Raw genomic sequence first — 21,857 nt, forward strand, 5'->3', positions numbered from 1 at the left:
GAGGGTAGACCAATTGCACTCTCCAATTATGGAAGCTGAAATAACGCAAAAAAACGAGATCGATTTCTAGTTTCGAAAATGGAATTAAAATCTTAGATTTCCTAGCGGAATAAAAAAGCTTTGATTGGTTTCTAGTTTCGAAAATGGAATTTATTTTTTCCCAGTGGAATAAATGCTTTAACTAATAAAGTAGTGTTCTCGTATTGGGTTAATTTCATCCAAAAAAAGCCAAAAACAAATTGTTTTTGAAATTCAAGAAGCATTAGGGCCATATATTTTTTTGATTGAAATTCGAAAAGTTTTCAAAAATTGAGTCACTTTTATAAGTTTTTTTTTTGCGTTGATTGACTCTTTTCCAATTATCTGTTGGCTAATTTCCAAAAACTTAGGTTTTATCAATTTTTCTATTTTTGATCTTCTGCAATCTACTGGTTTTCAAGAATTTTAAGTTTTATCAATTTTTTTTAGTTTTCAATAGTTTTTTAAGGAATCCTACAAGAGATTTGTTTGCTAATACGGATCTGAGAAATTGTTTTTTTGATACGGACCAATAACTAAAATGCATTTTTTGCGGGAGCTCTGTTGCTTCGCCCGCATATTAAAGGTTTGTCTGAAATTGGGGCTTGTAAGAAAAACCGATTTTTTTTTACATTTAAAGGCTCTGACAAAGAAAACTCGAACAAAATTTATTTTTATTCATGAAACTTCAGTGAGGGGTTTTATGACCATAGTTTCTAAGCAGGTGTAAATTAAAACTAATTGAATGTGATTTATTCAGTGTGATATTATTCCCAGGCTGTATCATCGGAACAAATAGAAGCCAAACCCTCAGGTTGCGGTAGAGTGGCAGTAGTGACCTTCTTGAGCGAGGGAAGAGCCAAAACGGTCTCCAACAACAGTCTCTCCTATGACTTCATTTTCGCCACTTTCCTGTTTGGCTCATGGAAGCAAAACGTTATGGAAGAGAGAGAAAGAAATAATGGAAAAGACAGCCGTAGCCACAACGACATCGGTAACTTCAGTCTAGGGGTCGGCTAGGTGAAAACTTAAAGTCAGAGCTATCCACTGAAAAGAACTTAAGCTTTGACTTTTGTGAAAAACAAGTATACCGTTGCTTTCTCTGCAAGTAACACAATGCAGAGTGTTTCGATCACTATTTTGACTACAAACTTTTCTATAATAATGTGGCAATATCGTCTAAGTGAAGGAATGGTCTCTCCTTGTTCAATTGTGATTCCTTTCAAAGGTTTTTTTAATTTGACAAACGTGTAGCACTCTTAAAGCAAACCTGAAACTGAACAAAGCATGACTTTTGTTTTTATTTTGTTTTTTTTTTCGAAAAGAACAAAAGCTCTGGAAGACACATAATATCAATTAATTTTTCATGAAAAGTCGATTGCTGCTTTTTGATCCGGCTTCTAAGAAAATTGAGAACAAAAGCTTCGGGTGTGTTTAAATTTTTAAAACCCTTTGAAGCAAGAGAGCGTGGAAATAATTAATTTTGGTTGTGTTTTTTTTCTAGAACAAATTTTGACACAAAAAATTAGGTAGAACGAAAAACTCAGAAGGGGTCGAGTGATGAGGTAAACCATTTTGGCGCCCTTTTGACCCATATTCTATCGACATAATGTAGTATTGCGAAATACTACACACACACAAAAGACCATTGTCCTAATTGTTTATTTAACGACCCAATTCTAAATTGGAGCGTGCCATTTAAATTAAAGCCTCTTTTCACTAAATCAGATATTGACTGATTTACTCTTATTAGGACTATAAAATCTTGTTTTAAAAATCCACTCCTTTTTGAATACTTGTCCAATTTTTCTCATTTTTTCATACTCAATATTTTAAAAGGGCGGCGATTATTAATACGTCCCTTTTAACTTAACTTGAAACAAACTGGATAAATATTTTGCAGTCTTGCCGGCTGCACTAAAATTCTCCTTGCTTTGATTTAGCATAGATGCACCTGCAATATGATGCATCAGAGAAAGTAATATGAATTTTTAATCAGACAAACTGAAGGCTGCGGTTTTCTTCAAAGAGGACTAATAAGTTGAAGATATTTGATTTGAAAAAATCAAATAAAAACTAGTTGAAAATTCCCTTATAAGAAAGGGAGAACAAAGGAGCAGGTGAAACCTGAATAATTAAAGATTGAATCAGCCGCCGGTTTATGCTTATGAGCAAAAGGACTGGCCTGAAATCTTCAGTGTTTCATTTTGCTCAGTCAGCAGCAAGTCAGTTCTCTTCAGTCAGATCTTTTAAAAATAAATAATTTTTCTTTTCTGCCCTAACTTTAAAATTAATCTAGCCATTTTCACTTATAAAAAGAGAATAAATTCTCATTTTAAATTTGATTTGAAAAATTATAAATTGAGATACTCGAGATACGCACACCCGAGGAAGTCTGGACTACAAGTACCCAAAGGACTACGGCAAGACGATTCAGACGACCCAACCAGAAGTGCTGACTTGGACAAAATCAAGGGCAACCATACATACAAATCAGCCACCGACCTTAGTAAGAAGATAAAATATGATGAACAAAATAAGATTAGCTCAACCTCCCCTCATAGGTATATTTCTTTAAGCTGTTCGATTCATTTATATAATCTAATAACCCAGTGCTTTGTATCTAACCAATTAATTAATTCATACCTTTTCTAACTATTGTTTTTACTCTACTTTTTGTCAAGACAATTTGACGATTTAAGGTGAGACTTATAACTTAGGATAAAATTACTAAGCATTCAACCAGCAATGAGCGCTTAGTAAAACTGGTGCGACCGCAGCAGAGAACTACTCCTTAAGAAATTCTTTTTCCAACAAACTAGAAACAGCTTTTAAAATTCAAAAAATATATTATTATTAGGATCTGTGAGTATTTGTCAGATTAGTTTCCAACCTCAAAAAGCCAGAGACAATGGGTATCTTTCGATAGAAACACAATTTCATTGTCTTCTACTTGACAGATATTCCTAGTAGGGTTCTTGCGAAAGCATCCCCTGCGCTAGCAGTCGCCCACGATATCCCTCCATCTCGAGGTCTATTAGACGGCTTTCTAACTAACATTAGCTCATGAACTTAACTATTATCTATTATTATAATAATATATAAATTTTCTGAAAGAATCGTTCTCTGCCTAAGTCCGCTAGTAAGATATACCCGTTTTGTCCAGTAATCCACTAAGTTTTGCCGAAACTTCAGTTTGAAGTTATCATCACTAAAATTAACGAAATTCTGTATTAGACTAAAGTGCTCAAAAACTTATTAAATATCTTCAATTATTTTTTCGAGGGGGTTAAGTGGTCATATGTGCGATCTAAGAGTGACTAAATTGTATGATAAATTGAATTCTTCATCACATTATCTCAAACCATCCACGCTTGTTGCTATTTATTCTAATCCTTTATCAATTCTCGAGGCTTATCCTCAACTTTTCTTAAACTCATTTTAATTCTATCCACCTTAACGTAACTTAAACCTAAATCATCCATCAGTAAAGCTACCAATTACTGAAACTAAGGAAGAAAATAACAAAAACTAAAAAGGAAGGAACGGATTTGAGTGTTTTTTGATAAATCATTAGTTTTTTTTGACACAGTTTAAATATACACCTAATTAACAATAAGATTACGCACTAAAACCAATCTTAAACGTTAACCACATAACACCAAACACCAAGTTTTAGTTTCAGCACAAAAATATCAGGTTTCACAACAAAAACTAAGTTTAAAACACTGACACATCCACTTTATATTGATAAAATAGGTTTCATATGATAGCATAAGCACTAAAAAATTGATTTTTACCAGCCAAAATTTTTGGTTTCAGTCTAGGTTTCAGTTATAGGTTCAAACGTTTCAGTTAAAATAAGTATAGTTTCCGGTCAAAATTTTAAGTTTCTGTAAACGGATTCGGGTAAAACAGCAAAAGTTGAACTAGTCAAACCCAAACTTGGATACCATAAGTCAAAAACCTGGTCTTAAATGGTACGTTTTTGTTAGTTTCAGGTTTCAGAACACAAAAATTGAGTTTTTTGGTCTCAAAATTGAGCTCCGAACGCCGAAATTTGACTTTCTAGAGAAAACTAACGGTGTTAAAACCCACCAAACCAATTTTAAAGTTTGGTTCCTAAGGCTGAAACGTACGTTTCAGAATTGGTGTTTTTAGTTTCAGACCCAAAAATCTTGCTTCCCAAGTGAAATTTTTGTGAAATATTGAAAGATAATAGGAATCCTTAATGCACTAACAAATTTTTAAACTCAATCGTCGTTTTAGGCTAAAATTTTCATCTTTTTGGCAATTTTATTGCTGGAATAGAAATATATTAGAGAGACAAACCTAAATTTCCAATCTCAAAACTCTAAAACCAAGTGGTCAAACCATAGTTTTAGTTCTAGAAATCATAGTTTCAGCCCCAAAAACTTAGATTTCCGCAAACAAATTTTTGATTTTGAAGTTACAAACCTGTTCAAAATTCCAATTTACACTAGACCAGCTATCAAAAACCAACTTTTTATTTTCATGCACCGAGTTTGAGAGAATTTAAGAGTTTTAGGTTTGAGTTTCCAAATTCTAAGTTTAAGATATCAAAAGATTCGGTTTTCTCGAACTTTTTTTGCAAGATAAAGCAAAAACCAGATATAATAAAGCGTATAGAAAATTTTAAGATTAAAAAAACTCAACTTCAGCTACCATAGTTTCAGGTTTCAGATTATCGTTTCAGTCAAAAAATTTTCTGAAAATTGTTAACAAAAAAATTAAGTTTTGAACCAATAATAACCAATAAAGGCATATAGTTATATTGTTAACCATACCATAGCATCAATAAAACTTCACTTGAACAAAGTTTTAGGTTTCAGTTAAGGTTTCAGCGAATAAAAAACTTGAAAAACTTAGAAACAATTTTAAAAAATTTTTTTTTCTCAAAGAAATTTTTTTATTTCCTTATCTTATTATTAATAACCTTTGTTAATATTCAATAATTCCTAAGAGGTTTTCATTACTTTAAAACATACTAATCAAATAGTACAACTTGGCTTAAGAAAAAGAAAACGAACATCGTGAAATTAATGTCAACACATTTTAAAATTGACGTCAGTACAATAAATTTAAAACTCAAATTAGGAAATAAAGTCTCTAACATCATATGGTATATCACTAACACCGAAAAAAATCATATTAGTATACTAGCAAAACACCCTAACGAAGATAAACACGAATTATACGTCTTCTTTCGACGATATACTCCAAAAATTGACACAATTCTTCAGCAAATAAAAATACCAAATAACATAATTTGTATACCGGAAGAGCGATTAATTGCTTCACTCCCGATTGCTTTTTGATATCATAATATACCCAAGCACAAAACTACTTGCATTTTAATCATTTTTAATTAAAAACACAAAATTTTCCTTAACAAAAATTAAAAATAATAACAAGTTCATAAGAAAAATTTAAATATTTTTTATATTGTTTATCATTCTCTAGATAAATATTTATGTCCCTAAAAGGATGTAAAATGCTATGACCAACTTTTATCAAGTAAATACAACAGCATTTAATTTAAAACTGAAATTAAAAAACAAATCCACAAAAATTATTTGGTATATCACCAATATGCAAAAAGATCAAATCACAATTTTGTCCAAACACCCACACAAAAATATTCACGAATTAACCATTCTTTCCAGCAGCAATACCCCAGAGATAACTTCCATCTTAAAAAAGCTTAATAAGCCCCATAGCACTATTGATCTAACTAACAAAAATTTGTATACATTGAACCCAGCAAACTTCATTGTAACTTAAATACAATTATTTCAGTCCGAACAATTGATCAGTACACAACACATCCAAAACCCTTTATATATTGTTAACAAAACATTGAGTGAATTAAACAAAGATGGCAAACGTAGTAGCATACCCAGATTTAGCTCTCGAAAAGTTTACCGGCTTAGATCCGAATGAAGTTGCAAGAGGTTTTCTTGATATAGTAGAGAAAAAGATAGCATTTTCCCTAGGCACTAGACCAGGAGACGCAGGTGACGAACAAGACGCATATGATAACAGACAAAGAGCCTTATTTGGTTCAAGATTAAGAAGTCCAGCCGCTCAATGGTATCAGGGATTAGCAGCAAACTTACCTTGGAAGGATATAAGAGATCAATTCATAGATAGATTCACTGATGATAAAGATAAGTATAGGAGACGAATAGAAGCAGAAAACATAAAAAGACAACCTGATGAATTCATTAAAAGCTACATACATAGATTAAGCACCGCAGTAGACCGTGGATGGCCTAATCCAATTTTTAATGATGATCAAAGAACAGCAAAGAAAATGGAATTCTTTGTTCGCGGCTTAAGCCCGCCAGGCTTGAAACAAAAAGCTCATCAATTCCTAATTGAGAAACCACCCGCAACATGGCAACAATTAAAAGATCATATTGCAACAAAAGACTTAAGTTTTGCAGTAAGTAGTGAGTTTACTGGAACAGCCTCAAGTAGTGTTGATAATAAGTTGGAGATAGAAGGAATAAAGGATCAGCTTAAGGAGTTAACAGGACTAATGAAAGATCATAAAATAAATGCAGCCTATAATCCAAATGAACCCAGAAATAAACAAAACCATACCCGATTTTGTAAATGGTGTCGTAGGTCAGGTCATACTATCAGTGTTTGTTTTAAATATAGAGACCACAAAGATCAAAACAGAAAACCACCTCAGTATCGTGAAAAATTCTCAGACAATTATAATAGGAGATCTAGGCCTCGAGAAGAAAATAGTTATAACAATCGATACAATGGCTATAATCAGCGAAATAACAATAACAGACCATATTCTCCGTATCCTAGACAGTTCAATAACAGAACAAATAGTTTCGATAGATCTCGATCTCAAAGTTTTGGATCAAGAGACAGAAATTTCAATAATAGATTTAACGATCAAAATAACCCAAATCGTTATAATACTTACAACACAGCCTCAAACAACTATAATCAAAATAGGAACAGAAGCAATTCTATACCCGATTGAAATGGAAGATCATTTTCACAAGACAATTATCGGACGCGATACCAAAACAGACCTCACGAAAATAAATTCCCATCCTACAATAATCAAGCAAGATCCCTAGGTGATTCAAAACCATCCTCCAGAGAAAATAGTCGAGACAGAAACCCTAAAGTACAATTTAATGAGAATAAAATCCATGGCTATTACAGCGATGACGAAGGCGAGGAACTTACTTTAAACTAGAACAGTCTCCACAAGATAAAAAGTCACAAATGTATATTAATCTATATCAACATCCCGTCGGAGACAAAAATAAAAACAACGGCCTTGAAACCCATTTTTTAGTAAATACTGGAGCAACTTGTTCACTATTAAATTATGATACCTATTTAGAATACGTAAAAATACAAAAGTTGACACTTACTAAAGCAAAATCCAAAACATTTGCTGTTAATGGACAAAAACTCAAACTCTTCGGATATACAAATTTTAACGCTAGTTTTGACAGTAAAGGTGATTATTTTGTAAAAATTCGAGCATGGGTTGCGGCCAAGGACGGATGTAAACTTAATATATTAGGTATGGATTTCCTCTCTAATTCAACTAAATCGATCGACTTTTCAACACCGAAACTAGAACTTAAAATGTACCCAGGAAAATCAGTCGCTATCAGCAATATAAAAAGCAAAAGCTATCCATTTATAAGTAGTTATCAGAATGTACTTTTAGACCAAACCATAACTTTAGCACCAAAATCAACTCGTGTCATTTCAATATCCCCAGCTGACAAAGTTTTCAAAAAGGGAACATCGTTCAAACTAGATAAAGATCTACAACAAAAAGGAATATATACTTATAACACCTATTGTAACCATGACGAGAAAACGTTACCTATAATGTTAAACAACCCTAAAGAATCGAAGGTCATTATATCCAAAGGCTCAATTGGACAAACTTTCGAAGACATTGAAACTGATTCTAAAACAATATACAGCGTCGCAGACAATATAGCTTTTATGGACGTTTTGTTCAACAAAAACGAACATCTAGATCATATTTTTGATGTAAGCGAGCAATCAAAAGATCAACTGTTCTTCAAAAACTCTTCAATTAGTGAAAATCATAAAAATTCAAAAAAGAAAAACAAGGAACTTTTGAAACAAAAAGAACTAGATTATACAAATAAATACGAACTAGAAACAGATTTCAGCAAGGAATTGAAGGACCTGAAACCCAAATCTGAACTAAACTCCCAAACACATTTTACAAATATACAAATCCATGAAATCCAGAAAAAGTTTGACAAAACAAAACAAGAGTTTCTAAAAAAATTTGACTTTACTCACTCTGATATAGACCAAAATCAATTACAAGACCTAATGAATATGCTATTACAAAATAAAGACGTATATTCACAACATAAATACGACGTAGGACTAATAAAGCAAAAATTCCATGTAAAGCTTTTGCCAAACTCTGTATTTACTAAACAAAGACCATCAAGAGTTTCATTGCATTACCAAGAAAAACTAAATGACGTACTAGACCAACTATGTAAATCAGGAATAATTAGAGAAATGGGAAGTAATACCGAAATGGGATCAGAATTTATAAATCCAATTATAAAACTTCCAAAAGGGAACATAGTCAAGCTCGTTATAGATGCGAGATACCTGAACTCAATAACTGACTTAAGTCGTTATTCATGGCCATTAGAACCAACAGGGTCGCTCATCACTAAGCTAAAAGGAAATTTCTTCACCACGAGTGATTTATGCTCAGCATACAATCAAGTACCTTTAACAGAAGAAACACAACAATTAACAAGCTTAGTAATTGGATCAAAACAATCTACTTTTAAACGAGGTTTTTACGGTTTATGTGGTCTACCAAATTTCTTCAGTAGAATAATGACAATACATTTTGCACCCTTAATAAAAAAAATCAAGCAGTAACCTATATAGACGATACAATAATGCAAGCACAAACTGTAGAAGAAATGTTCGACATCATTGCTACATACCATGACTTATTAAGAAAATCAGGATTAAAAGCTCAACCAGAAAAGACAAAAATTTTTTTGAGAAGAGTACAGTTTTTAGGACATGTAATAAGTAAAAATGGCATACAACCAGTCAAGAAAAAGGTAGATGATCTCAAGGCATTGAAATCGCCAGAGAACAAAAGAGATGTAATGAGAGTGTTAGGTTGTTTAGGATTCTATAGTATGTATATAAAGAATTTACATGTAGACTCAAAACCTTTCTATGATTTGATACGGAATGATACAGATTTTAAATGGACACAAGATCATGAAAAACTATTTAACGAAATAAAAGAAAGAATTAGCGCAGATACAATCTTAGCAATACCAGACACAAGATATCCTTTCCATGTACACGTAGACTCATCATCAATAGGAATTGGTTCAATATTGGTACAAGAATTCCCAGAAGGAAAACGTATTATCTCCTTTAATTCAAGAGTATATAACAAGGAAGAACAAAAAATGTCAACAACAGCTAGAGAGCTTTGCCGTGTTGTATCAGCTCTACAAACATACGAACACTATTTATTAGGTTCACCACATCCAATATATCTCTATACTGATCACGAAGCTTTGATTTACCTTTGGGGAAGAAGAGGTAAACTCTCCCATAGATATTTTAGATATCGATTGGTTATATCACAATTCCAAAATTTAAAAATTATTTGGACCGAAGGAAAAAACCTAGCATTCCCAGATATTTCAAGCAGAAATGTAACAACTAAAGATTTAGACAAACACCAGCTTAAACATAAAAAAATTCCCAAGGACATTTTATTTTACGACAAAAATGGCAACGAAGAAAAATACTTCATAGTGCATGATACCGAAAAGGGACCCAGCGATGAATTTTTTCCTGTCATTAAACAAGATAAGAATGGTGTAACTAGATTCAAAATAAATAACGACAAATTAATCAAAATACCCAAAGAAACAAAAAAAGAACAAATTTGCTCACTAACTGATATAAGTTCTTGCTTTATACAAGGCTCAGCTATCAACCAAGTTAGAATGATTCAAAACAAAGTACCAAATAATAATGCAAGTGACGAAGAATCAGATCATAACTACTCCGAATTGTCCTTCGAATTGAACACTAACCCAACCCAATATGGGGATTATATGTCAAATTACGATATTGAAGACCAGTCCGACCTCTTATATTTTGAAACGATTAATGAACAAGATGAGATAATCCAAGAATGTTTACTAAACGATGAAATTGCATTATGTGAACAATTAACCAATAAACTAGAAAACAAAAAACTTGCAACCAAACTGCCTAACGAAACACTTACAAACAAGGATAACCTTACTCAGATATTTACTAGTTTCAACAACCTAGGAAAAAATATAGATTTAAACACGGAACTTATTGCCAGAGAACAAGACACCGATGCAGTCATAAAAATCGTAAAAGAATTAGTGAGAAACAAAAACAAAGACTCAAAAAATATACATTATAGACAATCGAAAGCTTTATCTTCATATCTAAATAAATTTGAAACATTATTATTATTAGGAAATATTCTTTGCATCGAACAAACATCAGATAATCCCGAAGTGAAAGAAATTAAAATTTGTGTACCTATGTCACTTTTTATAAAAACATTTGAATTGGCCCATACAGATCAATTAGCAGGTCATGTAGGAAAAGACAAAACCATTGCAAATATAAAACGATTTTTCTTTTGGCCAGGCATGTATAAATGGATAACCCAGTTAGTAGCAGGATGTCTTGACTGTCAAAAAAATAAACACAAACGTCACGATCTTAACCAAGCACCGTTAGAACAATGGACGGATACAGTACCTTTCCCGTTTCATACTGTACACATAGATCATAAGGGACCAATTAATCCTACATCAAACGGAAAGAAATACTGTTTAGTTGTGGTAGATTCATTTTATCGATTCCTCCAAGTATATCCAGTAGCTAACACTACCGCATTTGAAACAATAAAAACTTTAGAAAAATTTATTCTCACATTTGGTATTCCACAAAAACTAGTTTATGATAAAGGAACAGCTTTCATCAACGAAGATTTTACTAGTTGGCTTCATGAACTAGGAATAACACATGCTCCCAGAACCGCATATTCACCATGGACAAATGGTAAAGTGGAAATACAAAACAAACATCTAGGAACACATTTTAGAATTTTTTTTGATCAATTAAAGGGAAATTGGAGTGATCTAGCTGCGAAATTCGCTTTCGCTCATAACACCACTATCAACGCAAGTACTGGATTAACACCATACGAAATTGTTTTCGGACAAAAACCTCAAATACCAATCTCTTTAAAACTAGGATTACTCCGAAATTCAGAATTAACGTGCAACTCTGAATTCTGTGCTAATCTCCCATTACACAGACATTCTTTACAAACATCATCAAATAAAGCTATACAACCATTATTAAAACCGAAAAATAACACTTCACTACTTATCCGAGAGAACCAACTTAAATACATCTATAATACAGCTTACAAGAAAAGTCTTGAAAAACAACGCCAAAATCCACAAATATCGAAATAAATATAAATTAGGAAAACCCTTATAAATAGGTCAAAAAGTACTGATGGAAAACCATTCCATAGAAGATGGCAAATCAAAAAAATTACAAGAACTACGATCAGGCCCATATACGGTAACAAATAAAGTAACGAATGTAAACTATGAAATACAATTAGATTCAGATCAAACTATAAAAAAGACAGCTCAAAGAAACCATCTAATTGAATACTTTCCCATTGAAGAAAGAGCAAAGGAACTGGTGAATGACTATGTTTTAAAAGACCAGTCCTACAAACCATTTTATGAAAACCTAATGAAATCAAGGAATAAAGTTGTCAATACACCACTCACCAATAAATCATTTCAAAACCCAATGGGTTCATCAGAATATTTACCAGTCGAAACACACCATAGACGAGAAAATAATATAGAACTACATGAAACTGAGCAGGAAAAAACCTTAACGAATATTGACTCAGGATTTCAAGAGCACAACACAGAAGCTATACAAATGCCACATACACCAGGATTAGCTCAGAGAAGGCTAACCTCAACACCTCTTTATCCAAACGATAGGAATGGTAATAATTTCGATGAATTGTCATATATACCAACGACATCAAGTCACAACCTCCAAAACGGACAGACATCTGTTCAAACGGGCTCGACAAATGAAAGAATTCAGAGACATCGTCGACAACCCAGCTTCTACCAAGCAGGATTCAACAAAAAAATCTCTAATAGTCTTCACTAGCTAAAAACTCATTTTGTAATCTCTGGGTCATCAATTTGGATACAAAAGATTCTTCAAACTATGACCCCACACGTAATGGTCAATCAAACTAGTCAATTTTTTAAAACAATGGTTTCTTCCAATAAAAACCAACCAAAAAAATTTTTATTATTGCTAATTTTTAGCAACTTCGCGATAATGATGAAATTTACTACTCTACTTTCAACATTTGTACCCCTTGTCATTCTACAGAATGATGATTTGGAAAACGTATCGAATTCTCTCAAAATTACTCATTATGACTGTTCAAGCATGCAGGAAAATAAAATGTATGCTTTAAATCAAGTGGCCCCATGTAAAGTTAGCCCAGAAAACCTTTACACTACCGATAGCACAATTAGCGTATATCAACGGTCTTATAGAACATACGTGAACGCAGTTATGTGTAAAATTAAAACATTTCCCATTCGTTATAATTGCGGAATGTGGGCACATTTTTCCATCGTTCACAATATGAACATGATAACCTATGAAATTATTATACCACCAGAAGACTGCAAAAAAGCAGCAAAGAACAACAAAATTACAGTGAATGAAGATGGATACACCCATGAACTAATTATAAAAATGGATGAAAGTATTTTACAACACAGAAATGAAGGAACATCATTAGAAGGCGACAGTTCGACAGCATGCAAGAATAGGGGACAAATCAAACACTATAGCTACGAAACGCACATGCAAAAAGTTCAACTCAAAGTAAATCTAGAAACAAAACAAGTACAAAATCCTTACGGTATCCCATTACCATGCACAGTACTCGAAGGCGGATGCAAATCAACATCATTAGACCCTTATGCTTACACTTGGGACATGCCCGAAAATTGCGTAGTCACAAAATTGTTTTCTCAAAAAGCGAAAATGGTCAAGTACGCTAATAAGTTGGACCACCCTCAATATCATATACTGAGTGAGGGATCGGCACCCAATGGCTTAGACCTCAAAATTCGCATTTATAACAAGCAGCAAGAAGTCTGCAGCAGGCCAGGAGCATTATATAAAACAAATTTTGAGTCATGGTTTATTTCTTATTCAGGCGGTTTTGATATGAACACTGGTAAATCCAGCAACATACGACACGATGATAGAAATTACTATCAAATGCAAATAAATGAGAACGATCAAATAAGAGTGAAACCTTTGAACTATCCTCTGGGATCAGGTAATTTTTCGTTCCTCCATGACGAATGTAACAATAAAAATCGTGATCCTCATTGGCGCCTTGTAGGTACCGATGAAATTGATTACGAACTTCATCTAGGTGCAAAGTTAGATTACATAATGTGCTTTATTGCTAAACAACTCAGACATTCTGAAATGACATTATTACAGAATCAATGTGAACTCGAAAGAACACACATTCTAACAATAATGATGTTAGCTTTACAAAATACCAGGCTTGCAGGATACATGTTAACCGGAAACCGCTCTATGTTCTTGGACACCGATGGAGCAGTTGGCTGGCTGTATCACTGCCCTAAAAAAGTTTCACCTCTTAAAGTTCTCGAAAAATGCTTTGATCGAATACCGATCTTTTACAATGGGCGAACAATGTTTGTCGACCCTATTACCCGCCAAACTTTTCCTTTTGCCAACGAAATACACTGCGTTGGTGGCTACAAAAATGCCTTTCAACTTGATTTAGATGATAAATTATCTTGGTACCAATTAATGCAGGCTCCAATACCTTTCAAGACTCCTTTAATGTTCGCTCCACAAGATATAGGCCATATTACGGAAGTTCCCGTATACGATTCGCGACGCGCAGGCATGTATACCCCAAAACAATTAAAAGCTTTTTGGGATAACATTATTCATAACACAGCATCAACATCCATTCTCAAAAAAAATACAAGAACTGTTCTCCAAAATGGACACATGGATTATGCAAATTCCGACGCTTTAACCGCCGCAATGGGTTTAAACCAAAAAATTTATCTAGATTCTCTGCTCTCACCAGGATTTTTCATGAATAGTTTCATCGGAACATTCGGTTTTGTTGCTTTTTTCCTAGAAAAAATCGGAATTTATTTTGCCTGTTTTCTTTTTCTCAAACTCCTGCTAGAAATAATAGTAACAATTAATAAAGCTTTGGAAATTAATAAGCTAACAAATCGTACTATGAGCTTCTGGAAGATAATATTAGGTTCCACGTATAACCTTTTCGTTCTATCAGTTTTTACTTCTATTTTCTCAAACGAAAACTCCAATCTTGAATCATCAGATTTGCGAAACTCAAGACAAAAACAAATTCGACAACAAAATCAAAATCAAAATATTTACCAAGAAAGCACTGCTTCAATACCTATGGTAGAGCAAAATGAGCCTGCAGTACCCTTAATGTCACCAGATTCGCGAAACGAACCTGGTTTATACCCAGACCTAAATAACCAAAATGAACATTTAGTACGGACCAATGTAATAGGAACGATCTCTAGCACAACAATCCCTCATCCAACCACCAACAACAATACTATAACACCAATTTAAGGCAAGAGTTTTCTATTTCAGAATGCCCTCAAGAAAACGGTGCATCCCCATTGACTAAATGCTAGTCGATATATTAGACAGACAAGTTCTTTTATTGATTCAATTTCCAACACTTACAAATAAACTGTTTACACGAATATCAGCTGTTGACTTGCCTCAACCAGGAACCAATAATTTTATACGCCTCATGCTAGTTGTTTATCCAGGAAAAGTGATTCATGAAGCTGTCATTGAATCATCGAATCCCAAATATAATTATATTTGTTCGTTTCTTCAAAGTAACGAATCTGCTATCATAAAAATTACTTCAGAAGGAGTTCATTTTTGTGTGTGAAATACCACGATACAAAGAATTTACTTGAACACAAACATTCAAATGTTGGTAGGAATTTTGGATCGAGACATTCGTTTATCAATTCAACTCCCAGGTTATACAAACAAACTACCAGCATTAATAGCATCAGCAAGATTACCAAAAACCAAACCAAATGATTGTATTCACCTTATGATAATAACTTATCCTGAGGAAACTGTTCAAGAAATTGAAATTGACTCTTCAAACAAACAATATGATTATATTTGTTCTTTACTGGAAGGAAATAGCTCAGCAGTCGTCATTACCGATTTCGAAGGAATTCACTTCTGTGTATAAGTATTAAACCAGATACAACAAAATTGAAGGGATACTTTCCAAATATAAAAATTGGAGAAAAATAAATGTTCCTTGACACACTAAATCAAAATTTCTGCTTAATCATATCTTGTCCTCATTTCCCAAAGAAATTCTATTCCCGAGTCACAGCAGCAATTTTACCATCCGTAGCAATTGATAACCATTTACACTTAATTATCATCGACTTTCACCATAATCAAAGTTACGATATTATCGTGAAGGAAACCAATCCTAGATACAAAGATATTCTTCACATCTTAAAGTATAAAAACTCAGCCATAATCGAAACTGCTTGTGAAGGAATTATTTTTTTTGAGAAAAATAATTAAATATAAACCCATATTATTTAAACACAACAATCGTCACGTACTCTTTTACCAAATAGAAAAATCCTTCGACGCCTGTAACGGTTCATATTGTCCAAAACTTATCTTTTCGATTATTGTAACACGTGGGAAGACGGAACAATTGAAGTCTTTCACAACTCGCCATATTGGAATTTTTTTCTAGTTTTGTCGAATACTTGCTTAAGTCATCTGCCAAAAGACATAAGCGATTTCCATTCAAATGATCTCACTAACCTCTCGTAATCTATTTATCCGGTTACCAAACCTACGTTACTCACTAATTGGAGTAGAGAAACACTCTGAAAACTTTTATCTTTTACATGTGAGTAACGTTAACTCCAGTATATTAACTACAATCACAGTTCCAGGAAATCACCCTAATTTCCTTGAACTAAGTCATTTTCTTGCTTTTGACACAAATGCAGAATTTTTTCTAAATCCACCTATTTTCTCTAATTAGAAAAAATGATGTTTAATATCAACGACCAACCAGTTTCAGTTATTCATATAAAGAAAACATTTGAATTACAACCACATTTACAAATTTACATGATAGTTAATGTTCGATACATCGAAACAGGTACTTTTGAGGAACTTAGTATTTACCCCACTTCCCGATATTGGCCATTCTTTCTTTTTGTATCTGATCACCCAGAGTCTTGTCCTACCAATATTGAATGTGAACATTGTACCTTAGACTAGAATGATAATTTTTTACGAAGGAACCTTTGTCCAAATTAAAGGTTTCCAACGCTCCTTCATTCTAGCAGAAAATTTCAAAATAATCCATATTTTTATAATTCATTTCGAAACGCTTTATAATGGCGAACTACACAGCACCATTATTAAACCAAGCAATAAATACTGGCATTTAATACTAGGTCTTGCAAATAGCCTAACATTTCCCATTCCCTGCGATCTAGACCAGATTGAATGAGCAGTGAGAATGACAACTGAATGTCCTATATGTTTGGAAATTTGCGATCAAATGAAAAAATTACACAAAAATTTACCTCCACAACCACCACATTTAGTTTGCGTTAATTGTTATAATAAACTCAAGCTAAGAGCTAGTACACCATTCGCAAAAACTCCTTGCCCTATTTGCAGGCAGATTATTCATGTAATTAATATGACAGAATACGATGTCTGTAATATCTGCAACCAATTAGTGTTATCCAGAAACAAACGAAAAGGTGAACATATGATAGTTAAGCACCCTTATATTACTGTATGCAATAACTGCATTGAGAAATGTAAAAACATCTGCCCTATCTGTTTTTCCAAAATTGCCTTTGATGAGTTTTGGGCATAACTTCTTTTTATACAATGGCAAACGAATGCCCTGTTTGTCAAGAATTGAAAACAACCCTTCAATTAAGAAAACTTCACAAAAGAAAGTATCCACAACCCTTTCATTTTATTTGTAATGAATGCTACATGACTCTCAAAACCAAAACTAACTTAATTTTTGACAAATTCTTATGCCAAATATGCCATCAGGATGTTCACGTATTAAATTTCGAACAAATAAACAAATGTCTGACCTGTAAAGGCAATAAAAAATGAATAAACAATTATGCTGTTTGTTTAGGAAGTCGCAAAGTGTTCTGCTTGGTAATGGACATTGAATTTGTCCTTGATTATAATCTCCTCGTCCAAGTTGACAGTTACCAAGCGCGCACAAACCGTATTTTTATTCATCCCGATCAACAGCAGTTGGATATTTTTTGCCAACGTTACAGTCCTGGCTTCCACGATGAAGAAAAATTTACTGTAAAAAGCAGCAGTAGATTTTTTAATATTATCTTAAATGCATTCAACAATGACGAAGATGTCATCGACATAAATTTCCAAACCTCCAATCGACTTATTTTTTAATCTTTCCTTCTTTAAAAAAATGATTCAGATAACTTTACCAGCTTTTATATGTAAAATTTTTCAAGCTTGTTATTTTGATTTCCAAAGTTTTCTTTATGTTTCTCAACCCATACTACATTACTTCCGAAAAACCATTGAACAACCCACTCTTGAATGCCCAATTTGCTACTTACCAAAATCCAAATTCAAGAAACAACATCATAACGAGCCATATCATCCACCACACTTTATTTGTATAGACTGTCATGACCAAATTATAGCCCATTTTTCTAAATATGGACAGATTTTATGCCCCATTTGCCAAGTCCCAAATTATACCCAATCACTTTCATATTACTCCCCTTGTTGTTCATGCGATAGTATGGTTAAAAGCGCAAATTGGGGAAGTACCCAGACCCAAAGTACCCAATCAACATCTTACTGATTGCCATCAAGGTATCACTATTTGTACAAGATGCCTCCCTAATACTGCACAATTTTGTCCCTTATGCCACATCCCTTGTGATTTTTCCGACCCCTGGAATTAATTCTCCTTACTATCCGATGTCATTATACAATTCCTCTCCACTTCTACATTTGGTCAGACCTCAACCCTTCAGTAATTAGCTCACAATTTATATATCTTTATAAACAACAGTAAACACAAAATACCCTTTAAATATGCTATATTATATACTATTTACCTCTCCCCCCGGTTTTTTCTAGTCCCTTTTACCTATAAAAGGGGACCCCATGGTAAGCCTGTGGATGACCCCAGGTGGACATACATTTAAGATTAGGGGTTAATTAATGCCCAAATTTCCATTTTTTACTTTAACTACATAAATTTAATATGTGAGCTTAACTCAGTGTTGTAAAGTGCTTTATTCCTGTGGTTAATAAACACCATGATCGTTTTTCTTCATTTGTTTTCCGTGGTGGATTTGTGTGAAACCACAAGATTATATTTTCCACCTTTTATATATATACAATTTTACACTTTGTCCTTCATTGTTCAAACATTTGATAATTAGCCTTAATATCCGAATGTAATTCGGGATTTTGAATATTTGGTCATTTTATATTGATGTTTAGCAAACTGGAATACGACCCAATTTTAAACTGGAACTGCAGAAATGCAGACCCTGCACCAGAGGAATTTAAAAGAAAGCTGCCTCTCAGGAAGAAACAACGGAAACCGGTAGCAGTTCAATCTTTGTCATTGGACGACGGGTTAAATAAGAACCCTCGCAACTTTCCCAGTTTAACCCAAAGATTGGAGCTGCAGAAGTGCAGAGAAACCAAATTGGATACGGAAAATCCAAAATATATAACGAGTTTAAAGTACTCAATAAAGGAAAATTATAACAGATGGAAACTGCCATCGTTCATTGAAGTCGTCAACTCAACGACAATGGAAAAGGCGATGATGCCTATCGACTTCATAACCCAGCCAGAAGTGGTTATAAAGAACGAAAACAACTTCTGGAAATTAAAGAAGAAGGAGGAACACGGCTACATCTTCAAGGCAGGAGGCACGCAAGTCACCATCCCGTTCGAGGGAATAACTGCTTTTCCGAACCATGTAAGAAACAGACAGGAAGAACAGGACGACATTCAACAACTTACGGACGGAATGAGCAGACTACGAATCAAGAACAAGATCAAAAAGAAGAAAATCGTGAAGTTGCAACAAAAACTCGAGGCTTCACAAAGGAAGATAGCGATCCTCAGATCATACAACGTGGAGCTAGAAGCCGGAAGGAAGCTCTAGATAAAACCTAACTTATCTTTATAACTTTTTCGTTTGATGTTCTCTTTAAATTTTATAACTATAGTATTTAACCATTAAAGTGTTTAAATTTTCACCATGGTAACTGTAAGAATAGAACAGCTTAATTTTCTTAAAAAAGGGGTGAGTTGTAGTATTGCGAAAAACTACACACACACAAAAGACCATTGTCTTAATTGTTTATTTAACGACCCAATTCTAAATTGGAGCGTGCCATTTAAATTAAAGCCTCTTTTCACTAAATCAGATATTGACTGATTTATTCTTATTAGGACTATAAAATCTTGTTTTAAAAATCCACTCCTTTTTGAATACTTGTCCAATTTTTCTCATTTTTTCAAGCTCAATATTTTAAAAGGGCGGCATTATTAATACGTCCCTTTTAACTTAACTTGAACAAACTGGATAAATATTTTGCAGTCTTGCCGGCTGCACTAAAATTCTCCTTGCTTTGATTTAGCATAGATGCACCTGCAATATGATGCATCAGAGAAAGTAATATGAATTTTTAATCAGACAAACTGAAGGCTGCGGTTTTCTTCAAAGAGGACTAATAAGTTGAAGATATTTGATTTGAAAAAATCAAATAAAAACTAGTTGAAAATTCCCTTATAAGAAAGGGAGAACAAAGGAGCAGGTGAAACCTGAATAATTAAAGATTGAATCAGCCGCCGGTTTATGCTTATGAGCAAAAGGACTGGCCTGAAATCTTCAGTGTTTCATTTTGCTCAGTCAGCAGCAAGTCAGTTCTCTTCAGTCAGATCTTTTAAAAATAAATAATTTTTCTTTTCTGCCCTAACTTTAAAATTAATCTAGCCATTTTCACTTATAAAAAGAGAATAAATTCTCATTTTAAATTTGATTTGAAAAATTATAAATTGAGATACTCGAGATACGCACACCCGAGGAAGTCTGGACTACAAGTACCCAAAGGACTACGGCAAGACGATTCAGACGACCCAACCAGAAGTGCTGACTTGGACAAAATCAAGGGCAACCATACATACAAATCAGCCACCGACCTTAGTAAGAAGATAAAATATGATGAACAAAATAAGATTAGCTCAACCTCCCCTCATAGGTATATTTCTTTAAGCTGTTCGATTCATTTATATAATCTAATAACCCAGTGCTTTGTATCTAACCAATTAATTAATTCATACATTTTCTAACTATTGTTTCTACTCTACTTTTTGTCAAGACAATTTGACGATTTAAGGTGAGACTTATAACTTAGGATAAAATTACTAAGCATTCAACCAGCAATGAGCGCTTAGTAAAATAAGAACACTTTTCGCAGTGGCCAGAAAAACCTGCTAGCAAATTTTAATTCTTAGAGCAATTAAACAAGCGAGTAGAGCCAAAAACGTTTTATTAAGCTATTAAACTGTTTGTGAACTTTTTAGAGGTTTCGGCTTGTTTTTGTTGAGCTTAAATTTCAAGTTTTATCAAAATTAGTGGTGAAATTGAACAAAAAAACTGATTTTGTGAATTTGTTTCTGGAAGAACATACGAAGCCAAACTGTACTTTGCGCTGAATGCGGAAAACGCAACAAGATTTGACAAGGTTTTGTTTTGAAACCAGCAAAAAAAATTTGAATTTGATTTTTTTTCTGTTGTAGAACCTTCAGTCAAATGACAAAAACATAGCAAAGACATAAGAGCTCAAGCAGCAAAATTTACGGAACCCAGACCTGTTTTTGCGGAACTGAGAGAATTCTAAGCAAACTTATTTTTTATTATTTTTTTATTTCAGATTTCACGATTACTTCGTAGAGATTGAATAGATATAATTTTCAGAAATTTCAAATTAACAAAAGAGAGACTACAGAAATATAAATTAAAATTAATTAATTTTTTTTATCATTGATTGTTCATCCTGTTCACTGTGAGAAAAATTGTTGAACGTCCTTAGATAATGTCCGTCAGCGTAAATACGCCTGTTTTGAAGACTTGCAAGTGCTAATGATTAATGCAAATGTTGATTTTCAGGAACCTGAAAAAATTATGTTTTGGGTCGTAAAAAGTAGTTTTTTAAGTCTTCAAAATTACCAAAAAAGTAAAAAGAAAATACAAGGGCATAAAGCTTCAGTTTCGGTATTATAAACGCATAAACAAAAACTTAGGCCTACTTTCCATCAAAATAAATTGACATTTATATAGATTTCGCTGTAGCAGACTGAAAAGTTTTTCGAATTCGCATGATTTTATTGGAGCATAAAGGAATTCGGCAGGATTTTTTTTACAAACTCCAGGTCGTGGTTGTTTATTTTGTGAATCTTTTTGCAACTTATCAGCTGCGTCTGTG

The 21,857-nt window shown here is 33.3% G+C and overlaps 1 protein-coding gene across 1 annotated transcript in view; it reads left to right on the forward strand.

Moving 5' to 3' along the window:
* Nucleotides 1-3,269: 3,269 nt before the first annotated feature.
* Nucleotides 3,270-21,857, forward strand: part of LOC134839246 (endophilin-B1-like) — a 240,021-nt gene continuing 221,433 nt past the window's right edge. The window contains exon 1 of the mRNA XM_063854737.1: nucleotides 3,270-3,282. The gene's annotated coding sequence lies outside the window, so the exon portion shown is untranslated. The remainder of the gene's footprint in view (nucleotides 3,283-21,857) is intronic.

This window comes from Symsagittifera roscoffensis, chromosome 2 (genome assembly GCF_963678635.1).
Source record: "Symsagittifera roscoffensis chromosome 2, txSymRosc1.1, whole genome shotgun sequence".
Taxonomy (NCBI): domain Eukaryota; kingdom Metazoa; phylum Xenacoelomorpha; order Acoela; family Convolutidae; genus Symsagittifera; species Symsagittifera roscoffensis.